Source organism: Kogia breviceps, chromosome 2 (assembly GCF_026419965.1).
Source record: "Kogia breviceps isolate mKogBre1 chromosome 2, mKogBre1 haplotype 1, whole genome shotgun sequence".
Classification (NCBI taxonomy): domain Eukaryota; kingdom Metazoa; phylum Chordata; class Mammalia; order Artiodactyla; family Physeteridae; genus Kogia; species Kogia breviceps.
The window spans coordinates 182,208,045-182,230,756 of NC_081311.1; the positions used below are offsets into that span (position 1 = coordinate 182,208,045).

At 43.2% G+C, this 22,712-nt stretch overlaps 1 pseudogene; it reads left to right on the forward strand.

Annotated features, from left to right (window-relative positions):
- The first annotated feature begins 13,596 nt into the window (after nt 1–13,596).
- On the forward strand, nt 13,597–16,684 carry LOC131750436 (potassium-transporting ATPase alpha chain 2 pseudogene; annotated as a pseudogene).
- The last annotated feature ends 6,028 nt before the right edge of the window (nt 16,685–22,712 follow it).

Sequence of the window (22,712 nt, forward strand, 5' to 3'; positions counted from 1 at the left end):
GGAAGAAGTTGATTTTGTTCTTTTGAGCGTTTTCTCTGCCTTGATTTAATGGCTTCGTGGTGAGGTGACATACATCTTAAAGAGTCCAATTGCTGACTACGCTGCCTGGGGGACTTCCTAAACCCTATCAGCTTTATGAAAAGTGGCAACACCAACTTGCCCAATCAAAATCTCTGGAAATGGTGATGCCTCTTCATTCTCCCTTCCCATAAAAAGCATGCCACCATTTTGGAGGCCTGGAGTTGAAGATCAAATGAAACATAATAATAGTGACCATGATTGTGATGTTATGGATGATTCATTTAAACCAGAGTTTCAGAAGAAACACTCTCTGGACCCCCTTTCACCCTTGAAAACGTTCCTGTATTTGCCTGGATCAAGCCCTCTGTCATATGTTGGGTGGGACATAAGGCAGAGCAGTTCCATACTTCGAGCCTCAGGGCCCTCTATTGGCAGGTCACCAATTTGACTCAACTTAGAGAGACCTGAGGTCATATCTATCCCTGCTTTCAGCACCTGGGACAATGTAGGCAGGCAATTGTTTGTGGAATCTATTTTCAAGTTCAAGTTGATGGCCAATTTTTTGGACACATCAGTGCGATATAATTTCAGAAGACATTAAGACATAGACAAATTTAACCTGTATGGAATAGACACAAAGGCAACCAAACCAAGAATAGATTTCTAGCAGAGTCATCTTTTGTGCTTTTGTCCCTCTCTTAAGATCAAAGTTACAGTATTTTTCCTTGTTTTTAATTTGAATATTCTGACTATCATAAAAGCCCACTTTCTCCTTTTGAGGGAAGGGAGGGGGTTTCCTAGTAAACAGAGAATAACCCAACAAAACCCATAACATGAAATAATTCATAACCTAGAAAGACATACAGAAGTCTTCAGACTATATTGCCTATAACTTGCAAAATATCTATAGGTTCAATCTTCTAAAATTACTTCTTTTCCCATGTTTTGAGAGATAAATCCCCCAAATGCTTTTTTATAGTCACAACCATGTCCAACATGTTCCTGAGGTCTCAAAACCTCAAATCTAATATTATTGGTAGTGAACCCAAAGGTTCTTCTTCCTCTACCATGAGAAGGTCTACACAGATCAGTTCCACCAAATAAGCATTCTTATCCAGGAAGGACAGGCTTCACTGTACACCAACAGTGAGCATTGAGTATTTTAAACATTTGCCATTTTTTCAGACAAGAATTCAACCAGCTAATTTCATACCACACCCAGTCTTCTTCATGCAATAACAACCAAATGGTATATAAGCATCTAAATTGTTGGAGCTTGGTACAAGACGCCCCACCCAATGGAGATCGTGTGTGTGTGTGTGTGTGTGTGTGTGTGTGTGTGTGTGTGTGTGTAATGGTGAAGACAGAGAGGGGAATTTTTGCTATCCTAGACTTTCTGGAAATGCCGTGATTTGTTTTGTCCTCATCTTAAGTAAACTGAATTACAAGCTGGAAATATGTCAGTTCCTTGAAGAAGGAGGTGTACAAGGTACATTCCATCCCCAGATCAAATTAAACAATTTGCTCCAAAGAGATCCACTTTCACACACTCTGAAGCTCATGTGAACTTCCCTGCAGTAAGCAAGGACTTTGCTGGGCAGAGAAAGCCATATTTTCCAAATACCCAGTCCCTGCTCTGAATCATGTTCATTTTTCCCTGAATATTTTGCCCATTCTTACAACTGAGGGATTATTAAACTAATATTTTCTCCTGCTTCTTTTTTCCCCCTCACTCTACTTCTTTTCTAAACCACTAAGAAGAAATTCATTCTCAAAGTTCAGAGAAAGTAGGCAATCTGAGGAAAGTTCTTCTGACTTTGAAAAGTATGCAAAGCCCAGGAGAGTTCTAGAGAATTTTCACAACAGTTGAATTCACATGTGGCTAGAGCTGAGTGCTCCAGTTGGCTTCACTTGCCTTCACTCTGGGTTTCCCACATTTTAGCTACTATTGGAGTGTAGGAGACCTCTCCCAGCCTTTTTGAAACCAGTTCTGAGAGCTGGGTGACTTATAGGACTGCTTTCGACAGCTGCACCAGGACATCAAAGCTCCCTTGGCCATGTGTGATTGGCTCCACCATTTTAGTCCTTTTGATGGTTTTTAAATCCATGTTCAAACATCTTTCCAACCTACCAGTTTCTAAAGTTGTAAATTTCAGCATTAAAGATTCAATTACATTCAACGAATCATGTACATAAAATTTGATTCCTTAGCATCAGAGATCTTCTCTGCTGGACTATGAACAGTCTGAAGACTGAGAGCATGGCTTTTATCTCTGTATCACCAGAGCTTAGCCCAGTGACTGGTACATAGTAGGTGCTTATTAAAGACAGTTTAGTGAAAGAATAAAGCAATGAGTGAAGGCTCAACATAGACCCAGCACTACCTAGGCAGACCCGGTAGAAGGAAGTAGAAAGGAAGAGAGAACGGAAGAAAAAGAGGGAAAACGGGAAAAAAGGAAAGGAAAGAAGTAGCAGCAAAATATATAACACTGGTTCTCCAGAAAGATAAGATTTTCCTGCATGAAATAATTGGGGAACAATGAAATTCAGCATATATAGTTCCCTGAGCTGAAAGATAAATAAATCAAATGAGCCAGTAAAATTGAGTTTTTGCAGGTGTGTGTGTGTGTGTGTGTGTGTGTGTGTGTGTGTGTGTGTGTGTGTGTGTTTTAGGGGAGAGCTGGGTTGGGGAAGGAAGGTAAAGACCACATAGGTTACTGACAAAGGGTTGCTGATCTGATTTTGCCAGGTCAGCTATATCTATTCATCACACTCAGTTAATTGCTATAGTCTGGACTCCGTTTTTGCCTGAGTAAACAAAACCTAAAAGATTTTTAAAGTTTATACCTTTGTTTTCTTAGCTCTTCTGAATGTGCTGTCAGTAAAAGGCATTGGCCGCACCCCTCTCTTTCAACACTCCCCAGGGCTTTGCTCTGTTTATCAAGCAAATAACTGGTGTGCAGCAAAGACTGTCTCCAGCTCTGGGGAAGCTGTTCTGTTGACTTGCTAACCTGTCTGAGGAACTGACAAAATCAATCTTCTCTGTAGGAACCCACAGAGGTGATGGAAGCTCCTCAAGTCTCCCTCACTCTTTGTCTCTTTGAATGGATTAATCCAGCCCCTCTGCAGGTGAAGGATACAACTGATGAGTCTCCCTTCCCCATTTCTTTTTTGGCCTCCTCACTGTCATTGCCATGCTGTCAATTTAATTCCATCCCTAGATCCTGAAAATTTTGCTGCGTGCTCACGGCAAACCCATCTATTTGACTTGCATTTCTTACACAAATGTTGGGTGTAAGGGCATTTCACTTAAACATCTAGAAACCCACCAAATGTCACAAGTGCAGGCACACACACACATACAAACAACCTGAAAAATCCCATTCTTAACAGAATTCTGAAGTCCTGCTTCTCCCCAAGAAACCCTTACACACTACACAGCGCTTCTGCCTCTATGCCCTAGAAATCGCTTTGAAAGAAACTGCTTTGAAAATTGAGCATACCAAGAAGATGCTGGTAAGGAAGAAGGTCCCCTTGTACTATAGACTAAAAGAGAATGTGTGTTCCAATGAAATGCTAACATAATTTGTCATTGTCTAGATTGATTATGACATTCCAGTAACACAAATATATTTATCTTTGAGTTCTGCACAATGTATATATAAATCTTACACATTTGTTCAACATTTACTGCCACTATTTATAAGGGTCTGAGAGTACTACAGATGTTAAGACCATGCTATCTGTTTTACATCAGAAACTTCTGGAAGATAAGGACCCAACTCTGAGCAAGGTCTTCAGACACAGAGGTTTGTAACCCCAATCACACATCAGATTCATCAGGAAAGCTTTTTTTTTTTTTTAAATTGACTGCCAGCCCACCCTCAAATTTCTGAATCGGGAGGTCTAGGAGGGGAAGGTCTTAGGATCTCTGCTTTTAACCACATCCCTCAGTAATCTTCAGCACCCAGCTCAGCCTTGGTGCAGGGAGTAGAGTCAGGACTCACAAGGCAGCTAACACAGCTGGGGTTTTTATGAGGGTCTTCTACATGGAAAAACATCTGCCAGCCTCCAGATCTCTCTGAAGGCAGTACTCTCCACAGTGTTTATGAGAACTAGGTGAGAGAAACCCCACATTCCCAGAGAGTGGAAAAGATCTCAAAGAAGGCATTTCCTGTGTTAAGAATCCAAAAGATATTCATGGTAGAGATCAGCTCATCTTGCTCCTTCAAGCAATGTCAACCTTTTCTCCCACCCACCCTTCCCCCCACTGTCCTTCAACCTGTGGGCTTCTTGTGGACCCTAGGGGGGAAATGAAATCCTGAAAGGTTGTTCAGGATGCTCCAACCACCCACCCAGTTTCCAAAATTATCCCTGCTGATGTTGGTTCCTATCCAATATCTACTCAAGCTCTAGCTTCTCACCTCTTCTCCATCCCCCAAAGAGACGTCGCTCTAGCTAGTGCCATACGCAGTGAGGACAATCTTGAGCTGTACACAAGTCTCTTCCCTTATTTCATTCTATGTTATAAAACCCAGGGGAACCCTGGAGGCTAAAACCACTCGTCCCCCACCCTCTATATATCACCCTCCTCCTGGACATTGAAAGAGAATAGAAACGATGGGCTCTGAGAATCCTTCTAATTCTCACTTCTTTATCCTCTACTCTGGCAGCATTAGTCTCTCTTTTGCTGCCTTGGTTTTTTTTCTGCAGTTTTCCCTTTTTATGTCATGCAGACTCCCAGCAAATCCTAAAATGCTATCCTTTAGCAAAGCAGAAAGACCTCAGTCATGATGCTAAACTGACCTCATGCTGGGCTTTCATACCTTTTCCTCTTTGAAACTCTTTCAGAATCTATCACTCCAGGGACATGAACTCTTGTCTCTAAGTTCTTTACAGTTACGGTCTCATTAGCCTCTACAAGAAGATCACTTACTGCCCTTCCCCATGACCTGCAGCTACATTTTTCTGCAGCCCTAAATAGTACTGGCTTCTCCTTCTTCTTCTCCCACCCATCATTCCTCAGCCCTCAGCCCTGGGTCAGCCAGTGGTAAGTCAAGGGCAAGTACGAAACAAATTTACCGTCCCCCCTTCCTGCCCCAGGTCTCTCTTAGTGCTAATTTTTTCCAGCTTTCTCCCTACTGTTTGCATATTTGTATTTGGGATCCTGTCTCACAGATGTATTTGTTTGTCCAGTTCCGGGCTGGACTTTGTTAAGTTCCTGTCTCTTCCCACCAAGGAAGGATCTTTAAATTTGGAAAGTTCTGTCCTGGAATCTTTGCTGCTGTCCACCAACACCTCCTGTTCCGGAATCCATACATGGCTTGGAAAGGAGGTTGGAGAGAGGTGAAGCTCTGCTCTCCAATGGTTCAGTCTGCAAGTAACTAGCCAGTCCCCTCCACCACACACACCAATATTGGTGACCAAAGTTGCAGCTGCTATGATCACTCCTCCTGGCCTCTGGCCATTTCTCCGGCAGGAAACTGGCTGCAGTGCCTCCCAAAATAATCTGTCCACATTGCAAATTGAAATTTACAAGGAGTCCCATCACATTTTTCCTAAAATACCAAATCTATAACATCTAGAGAACTCCTTTCATCCTATTATTGAGTAATTCTGTGAATGGAAAAAGAATAATGGAAAAGAAAACCAACCCATCCTCCACCCACCCATTGAGGTTTTGAAGTTCACTCTTTGGTTTGTCTGCAGGACTGGTCTACTGGCCAGGCCTGCCTGTCTCCCTACAGAGGCCTTTGCTCTTTCCCCTTTGTGATCCCAGTTGTTTTTCATGGTGATCTGGTGCATATAGCAGAGATTTGATTTGATTAGCACTCCAAACGTTCACCATGCTCTTGAAAATTTATGACACCTCCAGGTTTCCATGCTCCCCACCAGCTAGGGTCTTGGTGCCTAAAGTATTTATCCATTAGGTATTCTCTGAAATGTGGCACTCAAGGCATGGCCTGAGGGTCTGTGGGGGGGGCCTCTGAAAAGGTGGCTGCAAATTGCACTGACTCCCGAGCTCTCCTTTGTGACATCTGTGGGGTTCCAAGTTCTTTTGTACTAAGCTAAATATGAATCCTTTTAGCGAAGAAAATAAAATCCGGCCATACAGCAGTTTTAGAGGAAAGAAAGCACAATGAATCCAGTCTCTACCATTTCACAAATTCTGAAATTTGGGGAATTTCTGTTCTCTGGAATGTCCGTGGACCAAGCTGACAAATGGATTGTTCTCTGCCATCTGGGTAGTTGGCATCCTGGGGACATAATTGGTATCTGATTCTACTGTCTTGACAAGTACTGAAACTACGCAGATCAAATCCTACTATAGCATCCTCCAAGGCCTGTCCATATATATCATGTTGAATTTTGCTGCATTAAAGGTTCTATGAAAGAGGCCAACTGCTTTGAATTCTTGTTGCTGCCCAAAGAGTTTCTAGGAGAGCAGGGAGGGTCCCCTGTGAAGTTAGACTCCTGGTGCTGCTACCCTCATATGCAGACCTATGAGGCCCTCAGAGGAGCAACACATGCCAGCCACATTTTCCAGCCCATGAGAGAGAGAGACAGATAGAGAAACAGGCAGAGACATTAAACCCCAGGCATTCAAACCCTGGGCTCAATCATCACACCTCAGTTACCTGGAGCAGAGTTTAACAGACTATTCCCTGACCCAGAAAGTGTCCCAAGTATTCTGGTCTAAATGCCATGGGCTACCTAATTTTCTTATGCTTAACTAGAAATCCCAAATGCATCCCAAGCTGGAACTCTAGATTCTGGGCCTGTGTGAGGCCTGGTGACTGGTGTGCACCTCTGGCCTGGAGTGACCCCCACCTTTCTAATTTGGATCGTAAATCTTGCCTGTCTCTTCCAACTTGACAGGTTTCCACCTTGTTCTCAGGACTCAAGGCGCCCATGCAAATCCAGACTCTCCAGGGCTCCCAGGCCTGAGGCTGCCTCAGTTCAATGACCTGGAACTGGCTATTTTTGATGAAGGCCCTAAGATGTGTCATACCTTTCCTGTATTCCAACCCAAACAGTTGTTTTTAGAAGCTCAGTGATGAAGAATACCCAGCTGGACAAAAGTTTCTCCTTTCTTCATGTTTTATAATCTCCAAATTAAAAATTGCAAGTCACAGTTCCAGCGAGGTATCTTGGCCTCTTGACAGGGACACACACACACACACACACACACACACACACACACACACACACACACACACACATTGTCCATTGTGAGATGCAGTAGAAAAAATGCAAATGTTTCTAGATGTCTAGAAACCTGGGTTCCACTACTGGCAGTACCTTGCTGGGTGAACTTGGGAAAATCACTTCACCTCTCTGGGCCCAGGCATTCTCTTTCAACTTTAATATATGAGCCTGTGAAATCCAAGAAGTTATAGACTTGCCAACCTGACCACTCATTTAGCCTAAAAGGATGATCATGATTTGCATAAAATCACTCTTATAGTCCCTGTAATAGTGAATTTGTGTGTCAACTTGAAGGTCATGGGTTGTTGTGTTTTTTTTGGACAGGTTTTATTCATTGAATGCAGCCTTACACAGTATTTCTTATGTGCCAGACACCACTCTAAGTGCCTTAGAAATATTTGACTTGTTAACTCCTTATAACAATTGAAGGGTGCTTTTAGATGAGATTAACATTTAAATCAGACTTTGAGTAAGCAGATTGCCCTCCATAATATAGGTGGGCCACATCCAATCAGTTGAAGGCCTGCATAGAAAAAAAGAGCTGCCTCCCCGAGTAAGAGGGAATTCTTCAGCAGACTGCCTTCAGAATTCATCTGCACCATCAGTTCCTCCTGGGTCTCCAGCCTGCAAGCCCACACTGCAGATTTTGAACTTGCCAGCCTCCATAACTGCCTGAGCCAATTCCTTACAAAGATCTCTTTCTATATAGACACATCTTATTTGTTCTGTTTCTCTGTAGAAGGCTGACAAACACAGTATCCAAGGACTGAGCATCTGCCATGTACTTAGCCCCATGGCAGTCACTGAGACAAATGGTTCTGCTACCAATAAGCACAGCACCTAGTTGGAAAGACAAGACTAACTTGGATAAAATAATTCATAGCAACATACACAAGTGACAAAGGGTATGGCTAGTTCCTGGTGCTATGGTTCAGAGGAGGGTTCAGAGGGAAAGTCAAAAAGGAGATGGCACTTAGTCTTTAGGGCAGTTGGAATTTCCCAAGGGAAAGAGAAAAGGAAGGGTGGCTCAAAGATGATGCCATACTTGGTATGTCTCCTCCCCCTGGCTCTCCCATCTCCATGAATGCCATCACCAGCCACACAGATGCCCAAGTAAAATGGGCCTCATCCTTATCTCCACCAAAGCCTCACTAAGCACTCCGACACTCCACTTTCCCTCGTAGTCAATCATCTATCTTTAGACCCTGCTCCTAAATACTAATGAACCATTCCTATGCTCTCCACACCCAAAGCCTCCTTCTTAGCCCAGGCTGCCATCTTTGCTCTCCTGGGCCACCAATATACCCTTATATGTTTACCCTTTCTTTAGTCTTGCTCCTCCAATCCCTTGCTCCCCACAAAGCAAAGTGATCCTTCAAAAGTGAACATCAACTCATGCCTCTCTCTATTTATAACTCTTCAGTAGCTCTCCATTTCCTACAGAATAAAATCCAAATCTAGTATAGCTTCACCATGCTGTGTTCTAGGCACTGTTGTGTCTCCATCCTCATTTCTTGCTGCTAGCCCTCTTGTACCTACTAAACTTCCAGGTCCTCAGAAATGCCATCATTTTTCCCATCTCAAGGCCTTTGCACATGCTATCCCTTCTGCCAGAACTCTTTGCCTCTTTCTTTGGTTAATTTCTACTTTCTTTGGGTCTCAGTGTTTTTATTTTCCTGGAGGAAGCCTCCCCTAACTTCTGCAGACCTGTTTGGGTGTTTCTCCAGGAGCTCCCTGTCCTCCCTCTCTCAAAGTACTTATCACAAGTGCTACTGACAAATTTTCTGTCTTCCCAACTAGACCTTAAGCTTTAAGAGTCTGTGTCCAACTCACATCCCCAGAAATCACCAAAATACTGACATGTGCATGATAGACTTAAATATTCTAATTATAATAGGTTGGTCCTGTACCCTGAAAATACAGCAGTGAACAATACAGGATTGCCCTCATAGAGCTCACACTCTGAAGACAACAAACAAGTGAATAATGCATAAATGCAATTAGAGTTGTGAAGAGGGTCAGAAAAGAAAGAACTAGAGGGCTGTCCTAGAGCATATTGGGGGAGGAAGAGCTGAATACCTACTTTAGACATTGAGTGGTCAGGGAAGGCTTCTTTGAGAAGCTGACCTTGAGCAGGGACTTGAAGAATAAAAAAGAGCCAGTCATGCAAAGACCAGGGCAGTGGAGTGTGTAGGCAGGAAAAATCCTGGTATATTCTAGGGATGTCAGAAAGTTAAAATGGTTGAGCAAAGAGGGCAAATAACATATTCTTCATAGTATCAAGCTTACTGCACCAGAAACTTCAACCACAGCCACTTTGTCACCTGCAGGATGAGTCACTTTAGAGGAGTGGTTTCATTCCCTCCAGTGGGAATGGCATTTGGTAATAGAGGACCCCTTACAGCAATGCCTTTTCTACAAAACTTTTCAAAGTCCTAAGGTCCTGCCTTTCAAGCCCAAATTCCAATTCAGTGAGGTGAACCTGTTCTTATTAAAAATGTTCCATAAGCTGGGCTTCCCTGGTGGCGCAGTGGTTGAGAGTCCTCCTGCCAATGCAGGGTACACGGGTTTGTGCCCCGGTCTGGGAAGGTCCCACATGCCACAGAGTGGCTGGGCCCGTGAGCCATGGCCGCTGAGCCTGCGTGTCCAAAACAAAAACCAAAAAAAAATCATTAAAAAAATGTTCCATAAGCTAAAATTAATTAACAATCAGCAAGGGAAAAGGAATGAGATGATTAGTGGTCCTTTTCTGCCTGGATGGGGAAAGGCTGGGATGGGGAGAAGACAGGACTTCTCGTGTCCTAATCATCAAATTAGGATGTGTCTCTTTGCGAAGATAGGCCCTGAAGGTATCCTTGGGATGAACATATCTCTTTCCAAAGATTAAATTTAGGGACCTCCTATAAAGTCATGACATCCCCGGCCACGCCCACTTTATTCCAAGGTCAAGTTTATACCTATGTACCATATCTGGAATGTGCCTTGTCATTTGTTCCTGGTTTGGCTCCACTCTTTCCCTGCCCTAGAACAATACCCACGACACATTAACTGTGAGTAACTGTGGATAACAGAAAGGATGCTGGATTCAAGGACTGCTTACATGTCCTTCTAGACAACCTGTTCTCTTGTTCCACCACCAGAATCAGAACTCCCTCCTTCTATTTCCCTCTTCCTCCAGCACTCAGAGACAGTCCACATTCTTAGCTTAGGCAATGCATTCTTGCTGCCCTGACACATACCACCAGAGTGGGCCAAGCAAGCTATTGAGAGAGCCAAGCTACCCACCCAACACTTGGCTTTGGCTAAGGGCATCAAGCCAGGCCATGGTGTCATAGTAACTAAGGTCCCTTGATAAGCCACATCAGTTCAACTCTTAAAATTGATCATGGCATTGTTGATGAAGTTGATGAGGGTTACATCAGACTGTATCCCTCCAGAGCCCAGATTGAATGACTTTTAATTAGGACAAATCTGTTGTTTAACTCTCTCTTCCTTGTGGAGGCAGCTGCTAGATCCAAAACTGGAACAGGTTCAGTGGGCACAAGTTTGTTGGTTACAGGATACATCATAACATAATGAGAACTTCCCCAAATGGAAAGGTCTCTACGGAAGTTTTAGGGTTCAATTCTATCGCTTCTAAATCACCACTGATTCGGAATTATTTTGAACCAATGTTCAATATCAATGCCTTCCATGAATAGGATTTATTCATTCATTCAAAAGTGTATTTAGGGTTGTCTTTTGGTCTTGTTTATGGTTTCCTTTGCTGTGCAAACGCTTTTAAGTTTCATTAGGTCCCATTTGTTTATTTTTGTTTTTATTTCCATTTCTCTAGGAGGTGGGTCAAAAAGGATCTTGCTGTGATTTATGTCATAGAGTGTTCTGCCTATGTTTTCCTCTAAGAGTTTGATAGTTTCTGGCCTTACATTTAGGTCTTTAATCCATTTTGAGCTTATTTTTGTGTATGGTGTTAGGGAGTGTTCTAATCTCATACTTCTACATGTAGCTGTCCAGTTTTCCCAGCACCACTTATTGAAGAGGCTGTCTTTTCTCCACTGTATATTCTTGCCTCCTTTATCAAAGATAAGGTGACCATATATGAGTGGGTTTACCTCTGGGCTTTCTATACTGTTCCATTGATCTATATTTCTGTTTTTGTGCCAGTACCATACTGTCTTGATTACTGTAGCCCCTCAGAATGGGAGAAAATATTTGCAAACGAAACAACTGACAAAGGATTAATCTCGAAAATTTACAAGCAACTCATGCAGCTCAATAACAAAAAAACAAACAACCCAATCCAAAAATGGGCAGAAGACCTAAATAGACATTTCTCCAAAGAAGATATACAGATTGCCAATAAACACATGAAAGAATGCTCAACATCATTAATCATTAGAGAAAAGAAAATCAAAGCTACAATGAGACCTCATCTCACACCAGTCAGAATGGCCATCATCAAAATATCTAGAAACAATAAATGCTGGAGATGGTGTGGAGAAAAGGGAACACTCTTGCACTGCTGGTGGGAGTGTAAATTGATACAGCCACTATGGAGAACACAATGGAGTTTCCTTAAAAAACTACAAATCGAACTACCATATGACCCAGCAATCCCACTACTGGGCATATACCCTGAGAAAACCATAATTCAAAAAGAATCATGCACCAAAATGTTCATTGCAGCTCTATTTACAATAGCCAGGAGATGGAAGCAACCTAAGTGTCCATCAACAGATGAATGGATGAAGAAGGTGTGGCACATATATACAATGGAATATTACTCAGCCATAGAAAGGAACGAAACAGTTATTTGTAGTGAGTTGTATGGACATAGAGACTGTCATACAGAGTGAAGTAAGTCAGAAAGAGAAAAAGAAATATCGTATGCTAACACATATATATGGAATCTAAGAAGAAAAAAAAAAAAAAGGTCATGAAGAACCTAGGAGTAAGATGGGAGTAAAGACACAGACCTACTAGAGAATGGACTTGAGGATATGGAGAGGGAGAAGGGTAAGCTGTGACAAAGTAAGAGAGTGGCATGGATATATATACACTACCAAACGTAAAATAGATAGCTAGTGGGAAGCAGTCACATAGCACAGGGAGATCAGCTCCGTGCTTTGTGACCACCTAGAGGGGTGGGATAGGGAGGGTGGGAGGGAGGGAGATGGAAGAAGGAAGAGATATGGGAACATATGTATATGTATAACTGATTCACTTTGTTATAAAGCAGAAACTAACACACCATTGTAAAGCAATTATACTCCAATAAAGATGTTACAAAACAAAAAAAAAAGTGTATTTAGTATCTCCTGTGTGTTCTAGGTGTGCAGGATAATGAGATGAAGGGAACATGTTCCCTTCCTTCAAAGAGCTTCATAAAGGGTGATGCATGTATTTATTTCTCTTGAGAAGGTGGCTGAAAGACCACCATATGAACCTTCCAAAGTCCATAACTACCAAAAATGTCATCATGAGTTAGAATGAACACTCTAGCTGCAGGGACAAAGATGCTGCTTCTAGTGGCCAACTATCTCTGGATTAGTAAGTTATGGTAAATCAGACAAATGTTTTTCCTCCTCCACTATTTCTCATGTGTCATAGGCAGTTAATAGTTGACAAACAGAATGAAATAGAGCTACAGAATCTACAGTCCCTACAAGACATTACTTTTTTATCATGATTACATATTGTAATATTAATAGCTAAATTTGAGTGCTTACTAAGTACCAGGAATAGTTCTAAGTGCTCTATATGCATTAGCTCATTTAATTCTAACAAACCCAAGCGGTAAATATTGCCTTTCCCCTATTTTCATCCTGACTTTACAGATGCAGAAACTGAGGCTCAGGTTGACTTGTGTACCTCATTCCCTGCAAAGATTTCCAGAGGCTTCAGCTGAGAAATGCTGACCTGGTTCAAGCTCCTCTCTTTAGGAAGCACGTTCATCCAGGTTTTATCTCTCCTAGTCAGAGGCTAATATTACTTTGTCAAGAGATGGCCAAAACCCACAGGTCCCAAATTATGAGATCATTCAGTCATTCAACAAATATCTATTTTGAATCCCTATGTGTTGAAAATACAATGGTAAAACAAACACAGGCTCTGCTCTCAGGAGGATTTCAACCTGGTAGAGTAGCTTTTTAAATGAGCAGAAATAAGATAGAAAACTATGAGCAGGCACTGAACCCACTGGGCTTCAGTAGCACAGGGTCCAGTCTGAGACTGGCTCTTCAGGTCTCCCACCTCTAACTTCTGCAGCTGGACCCCTGAGTTCCAGGCCCTTAGTACAGCTCACACCCTGGAACTGTGCTCTTCTGTGACCAACTTCATTCCACAAGCACCCATGTCATCATCATCATGGGCAAAACAACACCAAAAACTTACTCTGTGAAGTCCAGTGGAACTAAAGACAGAGAGAAAACACCCAGTGGGGATGGCCAGGAGAAGTACCAGATCCTGAAGTACAACTGCTAGGAACTCATAAAGAATCACTAGAAAGAGGAACCCAAGAAAGAATTCACCTAGATAATCAGAAAATGAGCAATAAGGAATTGGAAGAGAACTGTGGTCCAAATGAGATACAATGCCATCCAGCATGAGAGCTGAAGAGCTCTTGGTTCAGGACAGCCCCAGTACACTCAGGCCTTTCAAAGAAACATGAGGGATTGTCAAATTTCTCAGTAGATGGTGTGGGGCTTCTCCATCCTTCTATGGACAGGAGCTGTCCTATGCTGGCTTGCATTTGGAATTCAGTCCTCCAATGATAAGTGTGCATCCTTAGACAGTGTGTATTTGGGTCCTGTGCTTGCTCTGGTTGGGGTGATATTTGCTTATTTCCAATAAGTGAAAAGCACCAACATCATGTTAAGATTCAGTAAATTATTCATCTCCAAGTTTTTGCCATCTGGAAGGCAAGGGAGAGTACAATCCCTGAAGAGCAGCTGATGGTCTGGAACATGGTGGAGATTAAGGGTGGAGACCAAATTCCTAGGGTTATCAGATAGCTGGCTTCTCAGTGAGCTAAAATAGATAATTTCTCTCTCACTAGGAGGTCTGAGCCCCACTCCTGTTCCCGTGACTTTACTCACGGCAATCCCCTTGAAACAGAGAACACTGGCTTCTCTTCTACAACTTATTTTAAAGGTGTGGCAACTGGCACAATCACCAACACGGGCAACGGCACCATCATTGGACAGAGTGCCTCGATGGCTTCAGGAATTGGCAATAGGAAGACAGCCATTGCCACTGAGATTGAGCACTTTGTTTGTATTGTGGCAGAAGTGGCCACTTCACCAGCATCCTTTTCTTTATTATCACAGCGTCCATGAAGTACGTCCTGGACTCCACCACCTTCCTCATTGGTACCACTGTGGCCCATGTACCTGAGGACCTCCTGGTGATTGTCACTGTCACTCCATTAATGACAGAAAAACAGGTGACCAAGAACTGCCTGGAGATGAACCCGGAAGCTGTGAAGACCTCAGTTCCGCCTCTATCATTTGCTCTGACAAGATTGACCCTCAGACTCACAACAGAACCCATGTGTGGTGCGACAATCAGATCTATGTGGCTGACACCTGACAAACAGAAAAACAAACTCCTTGCCTGAAGCTCTGGAATCTGGGCCTCCTTATTCAAGATAATAACACTGTATAACCAAGTGGAGTTCAAACAAGGACACAAGAAACCACCATGGAGAAAGTTGTGGTTGGAGGTCATTTTCAGAGGTCATTTTGGGGGATGTGATAGAATTTAGGAAATGAGACTGCAAAGTGCGTGGAATCCCTTCTGATTCTACCAACAAACTTCAGCCCCCATACCTGAGATGGATGACCTCAGTGACAGATGCTGCCTCACGATGATGAAGGGGCCCCTGAGAAGATCCTAGAGAAGTGCAGCACCATCATTATTGATGTCCTAGAGCAGCCTCGGGTCAAGGGCACAGCTAAGGCCTTCCACACCATGTACATGGAGCTAGGGGGTCTGGAGGAGCCACGTTCTGGGTTTCTGTCACCTCTTCCTGCAAGCAATCAAGTTCCCAGAAGCCTACTCATTTGACAGATGTCATGACCTTTCCCACCTCCAGTTTCTGATTTGTGGGCTCTTGTCAAGGACTAATCCCCGTCGGTCCACTGTGCCTGAAGTACTTACCAAATACCAGAGTGCTGGGGTCAAGGTTGTTATGGTCACAAGTGATCATCCCTTCACAGCCAACACTATTGCCGGGTATCATTTCAACCAACAGTGAGATAGATGGTGCAAGACATTGAAAAAGCCTCAACATTGCTATGGAGCAAGTACACAAATAGGGTAAAGCCACTGTGTTGTCCACTATGGAGCTGAAGGACATAAATCAAGAGCATCTTGTATGAGCTCTTAACCAAGTACTTGGAAACCGCCTTTGCTCAGACATCCCTCCAGCAGAAGCCAATCAATGACGTGGGCTGTCAGAGACAGATGCACTTGTTCCTGTGAGAGAGGATGGAGTTAATGCTTCTCCAGTTCTAAAGAATGCAGATGTTAGGATTGCCATGAGGGTAGCAGGTTCTAATGGATCCATAAATGCAGGCCACACAGTCTTATCGGATGACAGTGATGTCTTTGCATCTCTAACCACAGGCTAGAGGAAGGCCACCTAATCTTTGACAACCTAAAGAAGATTATTGCTTATACGCTGACCCAGAACATTGCCAAGCTTTGCATTTTTTTGATTTACACTATTGTCGGACTTGCCCTGATCACTGGTATCATTACTATCTTGTTCATCAATCTGGGCACAGACTTAACTCCCTTATTGCTCTATCCTATGGGAAAGCTGAAAGTGTCATTTTGAACCAGAAACCCCCACCATAAGAAAATGGACAGATTGGTGAACAAGTCACATGTAGTCCTGCCAACACACTGGCCTCATGCAGGCCCAGGAGCTTTCGCTGTCTATGTCACCATGTATGCACAGAGGAGATTTAGGCCCAGCACTCTCATTAACCTCTGGAGCAATGGAGGAATAACAGCATGAATGATGGGGTCTATTGCTATGGACAAGAATGAACAAGGTATCAGAGGAAATACTTAGAATGTACAGGCTACACAGCTGCTCTCACTGGCATTATGAACTACCAAATAACATATCTGATCAGGAAGAAGACCTGGAGCAATTTCATCTTCCAACAAGGTCTTTCCAGAAATAAAGCCATCTGGCTAGGGTTTGCCTCACAGCTTATCATAGCAGTAATTCTCTCCTATGGCACTGGAAGTGTCACAGCACTAGATTTCACCAGGCTCCTGGCTCAGGATTGGTTTGTAGATATGCCACCTCCATATCTTCTGCTTTGGGTGTGTATAATGATGTGTGAAAATTTTCATCAGACTTTACTGTGGAACCTGTTGGGATAATCTATCACTAACACCATATTTTTGCCCAAGTGTCCCAACTTCACATTGGTGAAGATTCAGTTCTCTTGTGTAATAATGACATCATCCAAATGTATACCAGAGAAAGACAAAAACTATATGAAAGGCACTCAATTGATGTTTTGTACTTTATAGCTGAGATTTGACTATTTATGTATAAATTTTATCTCTATCTCCGGTTTTTAAATATGTAAATTTCAGGGTGATGATGTAGAGAAGAAACACTTATTTGTATATACATAGATTTCCAAGATATTAAGTAATCTTGTATAACCCAGATAGCTGCTGGGGTCTCCCTGCTTTTAAGCTCTAGGTAGGATTTTTCATACCTCTACTCTACATCCTGTTGAAGATCAATGCCTTTCTCAAGATATCTGTGAGTTCCTGGGGAAACTGGCCACTTTGCTCAAAAATCCAACTCAAGGTTTTCAGGAAATGGAGAAGGGGGCAAGTTTACATCATGAGAACATGGACATGCCCCACTTTGACTCTCAGATGTTTCCACAGCATGCTTTCCCTGCCATGTCACCCCTCACCGCCAACTCTCAGCATCTCACTGGTCCATCCATTTTTGCCTCACCTCTTCTCCTCCCTCCCAGACGGCCCTTCACCCCTACTACTGGAACGCCAGTTGGAATTCTTCCAAGTCCTGCTCCAAATCCAAACTCCAAGTCCACTTTGCATATCCTAACTCAAGGGGCTGTACTGAACAAAAGGGTCTTTCATTCACCAGGAAGCCATATTGGTTTGAAATAGTAATATCTATTTCTTATAAAACATTTGCGAAGCACTTTCCAGCACCAACGTTATGCCAATCATGTTTCATGCTTTCAACTTAGGTTTATTCATGTGTGGAACAACTATGTTGACAGGCCCAGAGAGACCTCATTTTAAAGTAAAAGACATTTTAGAAAACCAACAAACTAAGATAGAAAGTATTCAGTGACATAAGGAAAGTCCAGGAATCAGATTATCTGTAAGTGACTCCTTTTTTTTTTTTTTTTTTAATATATAGTGAACTTTTTTTTTTTAATTTATTTATGGCTGCATTGGGTGTTTGTTGCTGTGTGCGGTCTTTCTCTAGTTGCAGAGAGTCAGGGCTACTGTTCGTTACGGTGCGTGGGCTTCTCATTGCAGTGGCTTCTCGTTGCAGAGCACAGGCCCTGGGCTTGCAAGCTTCAGTAGTTGTGGCACATGGGTTCAGTAGTTGTGGCTCACGGGCTCTAAAACGCAGGCTCAGTAGTTGTGGCACATGGGATTAGTTGCTCTGCAGCATGTGGGATCTTCCCAGACCAGGGCTCGAACCCATGTCCCTTGCATTGGCAGGCAGATTCTTAACCACTGCACCACCAGGGAAGTCCCTGTAAGTGACTTCTAATGTCCCTTCTCAATCCTAATTTTCCATGATTCTAGGTCATGTACCATGATGTCCAGTTAGGGACACAGAAGAGGATTCAAGGAGCAGGTGCATCTGGGCTAGACTTAAAGAAGAGACAGTGTCAAGATAAAAGAGACAATGTTTTAAGAAAAGTTTAACAGATCCCATTTTGCTTTGAATGAATCAGAAAACTTTACAAGAAATCAATATTGGGACTTTAAAGTTTCTGAGACAGACTCAATTATCTTTTATTCGTTATCACTTGCAAAATTAGAGGATTTTACATCGTATCTTTCCATCCTTCTTTCTTTTAAACAACGTTGATTGAGGGCCTTTTATGTTTCAGGCAGTGTGCTAGGCACTGGAAATGCAAAGGTGGAGCCCCCAGAGGAAGGAGTTCAAGTTCAATGGGTGAAATAAACAAAGAAACAAATGTAACTCAGGTTCAGACTGATAGTTCCTGCATACCTGCCACAGTCTCTGGCCTCTACCCCTCAAGTTTAGGCACAACATTCAGCCCTTCTCTCGTCTACTCACCCCTAAGTCCATAATGTGAGTTCAATAACTTACTTATACATTAAACCTTCCAGGAGTCAGGATCACCCTCCAGGTCTCTTCCATATCTTGGCTTCTCTCTCACCTCTTTCTACTCTTTTCTCTACTCTCTCCCCTCCCAGGAACAACACAAATCTCCCTCCTTGTCCTACACGCATGAGTTCCGAAGGCCTCTTTTGTTACTCGAGCATACCCTTGGGTGTCACCCTGCACCCGCAGTGACACAACATATTTCTTCCAAGTAAACACAGGGCCCTCCGCAGCAAAGAGTTTTGAAGAGGGAGGAAAGGGGGTCTCCATCTGTGCTCAGAATGGGGTCGGTCTTGTCCAATAAAGACAGAAGAGGCAGCCTGGGTGGTAAAGACTAGGAGGAATTCTGATCCATAAAATGTATTTCTAATTCTCAATGAGACCATTCCAGAAATGTAGGGAGTTGGCCCCTGGACTCACCAATGTTTGGGTTATATTTCAACCTTGATTGAGCACCAGAATTGCACACACAGTGCCAACTCCCATGTGCTCTGAGGAGGGCTGGGTACACTACGCCTCTCTGTTTTAGTTTTTGGGTCTTTTCCCCACGTGTCTGGGGGTGTTTCTTCCATTAAAACCAGGACTTTTCCTCCTTCTAAGCCTCTACCCCAAATCCAGCCTAAGCTGATACTCCTAGGAGATGCTAAATTCACTTTGGGGCCAAAAAAATAAAAATAGTTTATTCAAAAACATGCCAATAACTCCATGGAAAAGTTTCAGGGGTAGTATCATTTCACCCCAGATTCTCTGATGGGAAGGAGATTTTTTGCTCAGTAATGACGTGGCAAGGACAGGTTGTTCCTGCATAGGAAGCAAAGGTGGGTCCAGGGCTGTCCCTCTTCCGAGGCTGCTGGTGTGGGCGCCTCTGCTTGTCCTTTGCTGAGCCACCTCTCCCTCTCTTTTTTTCTATTTTCTTCTCTCATCCAGGGTCCACATCTTAGTTCAGGGCTCCAGATGAAGTCTTCTCAACAGACATGGCCTTCTTGCTAAGCCAGCCTGGATAGAAGAGTCCAGAAAAACATGATCATTGTCCTCAAGTAGCTGAAGCCCTGTCACCAGAAGAGGCATTAGATTTGCTCAGCTCAGCAGAAGAGGAGAAGAATGGGGACAATACACAGAAGATGCTAGAGGCAAAAACATCTTCACTATAATAAAAAAAGGGGGGGTGGGGGGGTTAGCCAAAATTAGAATTGAACTATCGCAAACATCTGAAGTTGGGTATACTCCTTCAAGCCCCAAATTTATTTACAACACTAATTTGCGTAGAGTGTTAGAATATTCTGGGGGAAGAACTTGAACCCTAGAGAAACTTGGTGTTCAGACATAGAAAAGGGCATGCTGAATTTGGGGTGTGTGTGAAGCACATGCCAAGAGAAGATAAATTTGAAAGGAGGAAGCAAAGGAGAATCTGCAACGAGGGCGGAAAAACCCTAGAGTGCTGAACATCGCCCCAGGGTCTGGGCGTCAAGGGTGAGAGTGGAGGTACTGGAAATAACATGGTGGTGGCCTTGCTTTAATCTGCCTCAGTCCCACGCACCCTGGTGACATGTGTAGAGAGAGCAAAGTGTCTTGTGTAAACATTAAAAGAGCCATGATATTTAAGGATGCAAGCAATTCTTCCGAGAGAACCGCAAAGGAGTAGACCACCAAGAAAAAGAAACCATTTCCATCTTGGCAGGAAAAAAAAAATTACTCTCAAGAAGCTTGGAGCACAAGAAACACATCAGCAGCCTGGTGTGGAAAGGCCTTGACACAGACTTCAGACCAAATGCAGCTTCAGAGACGGAGCCGCGGACAGAGCTGCTGGAGCATCAGAATTATTAGCCCGTAAGAGAGTAGTGGCCAGGTTTTGGCAGCGGCTGCAGGGATTCAGGCCCTCGTGGACGGGAGCCCTTGTAGATTTCCAGAGCAGGGGTCCTCTCATTACCATTCTTACCATGAGGACCAAGCTTTTGCAGCCACACAGATGGAAGCCATCCAGTGATTCAGTTTTGTATCTGTATCTTTTTAAAATATTTTCCTTAAGTCAGACTTAAAATTTAGCTTTTTAAGATGTACAATTTAATAAATTTTCACAAGCGCATAAAGTTGTAAAATCATCTGCACAATCAAGATACAGAGCATTTCCATCACCCCAAAACATCCCCTCGTGCCTCTTTGAAGTCAGTACCTCGCTTGCATCCCCAGCCCCTGACAACCACCAAACTCTTTTGTCCCAGTATATGTATATGTTCTGTTTGTTGTCTCTTCCAGAATGTCATATAAATGAAATCATAGCATAAGTAGCCTTTGATTGTGATTTCTTTCCCTTAGATAAGGCTCTTGGGATTTATTCATGACATGGTACAAATCAGTCCTATGTTTTTTTTTTTTTCTTGCTACGCTAGTACTATCCCAGGTATGGGCACACCACAGTTTGTTTATCCACCTGCCAATCGGTGGACTATTGTTGTTGATGTATTGTTTCCAGTTTTTGATGATGAGGAATGAAGTATTCGTGTACAACTTTTAGCATGGACAAATGTTGTTGTTGGGGAAATACCTAAGAGTGGGATCAGTGGACCCTATGGTAAGCATATATTCAACTTTATAAGAAATGGCCAAATTGTATTCCAAAGTGGCTAGACCATTTGGCATTCCCAAAGGGTCCCAAAGTGTCTGACTCTTATGGTGGCCTCACTTGCGTCTAAAGGAACTCAGGCTGAGAATACTGAAGTTCTACTTCTATTAACCAGAAGTCAGAATGTCCAGAAGCAGAATTCACAGGCCCTGAAAATGTGAATTCCCTTTCGCTATGTGTATTGGGCAGGAACTGGGATATGGCTTGTCAGGGATGCAGTAAGGGCTAGACCCTCTGACTTTCCAGATCTCTCCCTACTCTGGAATCTGTGATACTATGAATATGAGCATCACCCTGGCCAGCATTCAAAGACATCACCCACCCACATTTCTTACACTTGGCTCACTAGACAAACATGTGTCTTGATGTTTGACATCTGTATCAGTTTGACTGATGTGTTTCCCTGAGTTGATATTTTTCATGCAATCAATTGGATCTCTTGGCAGTTTTTTGCAAAGAGGGAATAAATTAATGGACCACCCACATCTTGTTTTATTCTGTTGACCTGTTTGGGACCATAGATATTTCACTCAAAATCTCTATGCTCTAGCTTCTCCATCTGGGGCTAACAGCACCCAGCACACAGAATCCCACAGATCACACGAAGCACAGGGATAACTGAGCAGTGATGTTGGTATTTATGACTAGAAAGACCACTTCTACTCTGTCCTCTTTGCTATGGGTTCTGGAGCCCATCAGACCTGAATTTGGATTCTGACTCTGTTCCTAGCTATGTGACCCTGAGTAAGCTCCTGGCTCAGGACATCTTTCTGTTTAATGGCTTTACATTTCTTCCCAGGGCTCCTTGACTCCTCCCAACCATATGGGACCTTTGGGAGATTTCCCCCAAATTCTCTGGGGACACCAGGACCTCTGATGTTGGCTAAAAGGGCAGCTGAGCAGCTCTAAAATGCTCTTACAACCCTGAGATATAAGTGAATCTGACCAGTCCCTGCTGACCAGTCTTCATCAAAGAAATCAAAAACCTTTAAAACCTGTAAATTTTGTTTTTAAAGAGAATTCCCTAGACCAGGCCTCCATCATCTCCGAGAACACAGGAAAGACAGAGTGAACATGCCCCTCACCTTGAGAAATATCTGTAAACAGTTCTCGAAACCAACACAACCAATTTCTCACCTCCCATCTCCACCCCTGTTTCCTCCCTTGGCATCCTCTGCCCAACCACCTCTACCTTTCTGAGGTTTGAGTGACAAATTAATCCATTTCCTCTCCCAGACAAGTGGTAGACTAGGACAATGTAGTCCAGCCAAGAGGTGTACAGTGAAGGAGCCAAGAGCTGGGTGAGCAGTGGACGTCTCTCTTCCCTGATCCTGACCTGTCCTGGATCTGGGGGAAGATGGAGATCGTGAGTCTGCCCAGAGCACCATGGGGAAAAGCACTCCTGACTTGGAGTGAAAATATGTCCACCTGGATCCCAGTCTCAACGTTTCTGAGTCATGTAAATTTGGGCAAGTGACA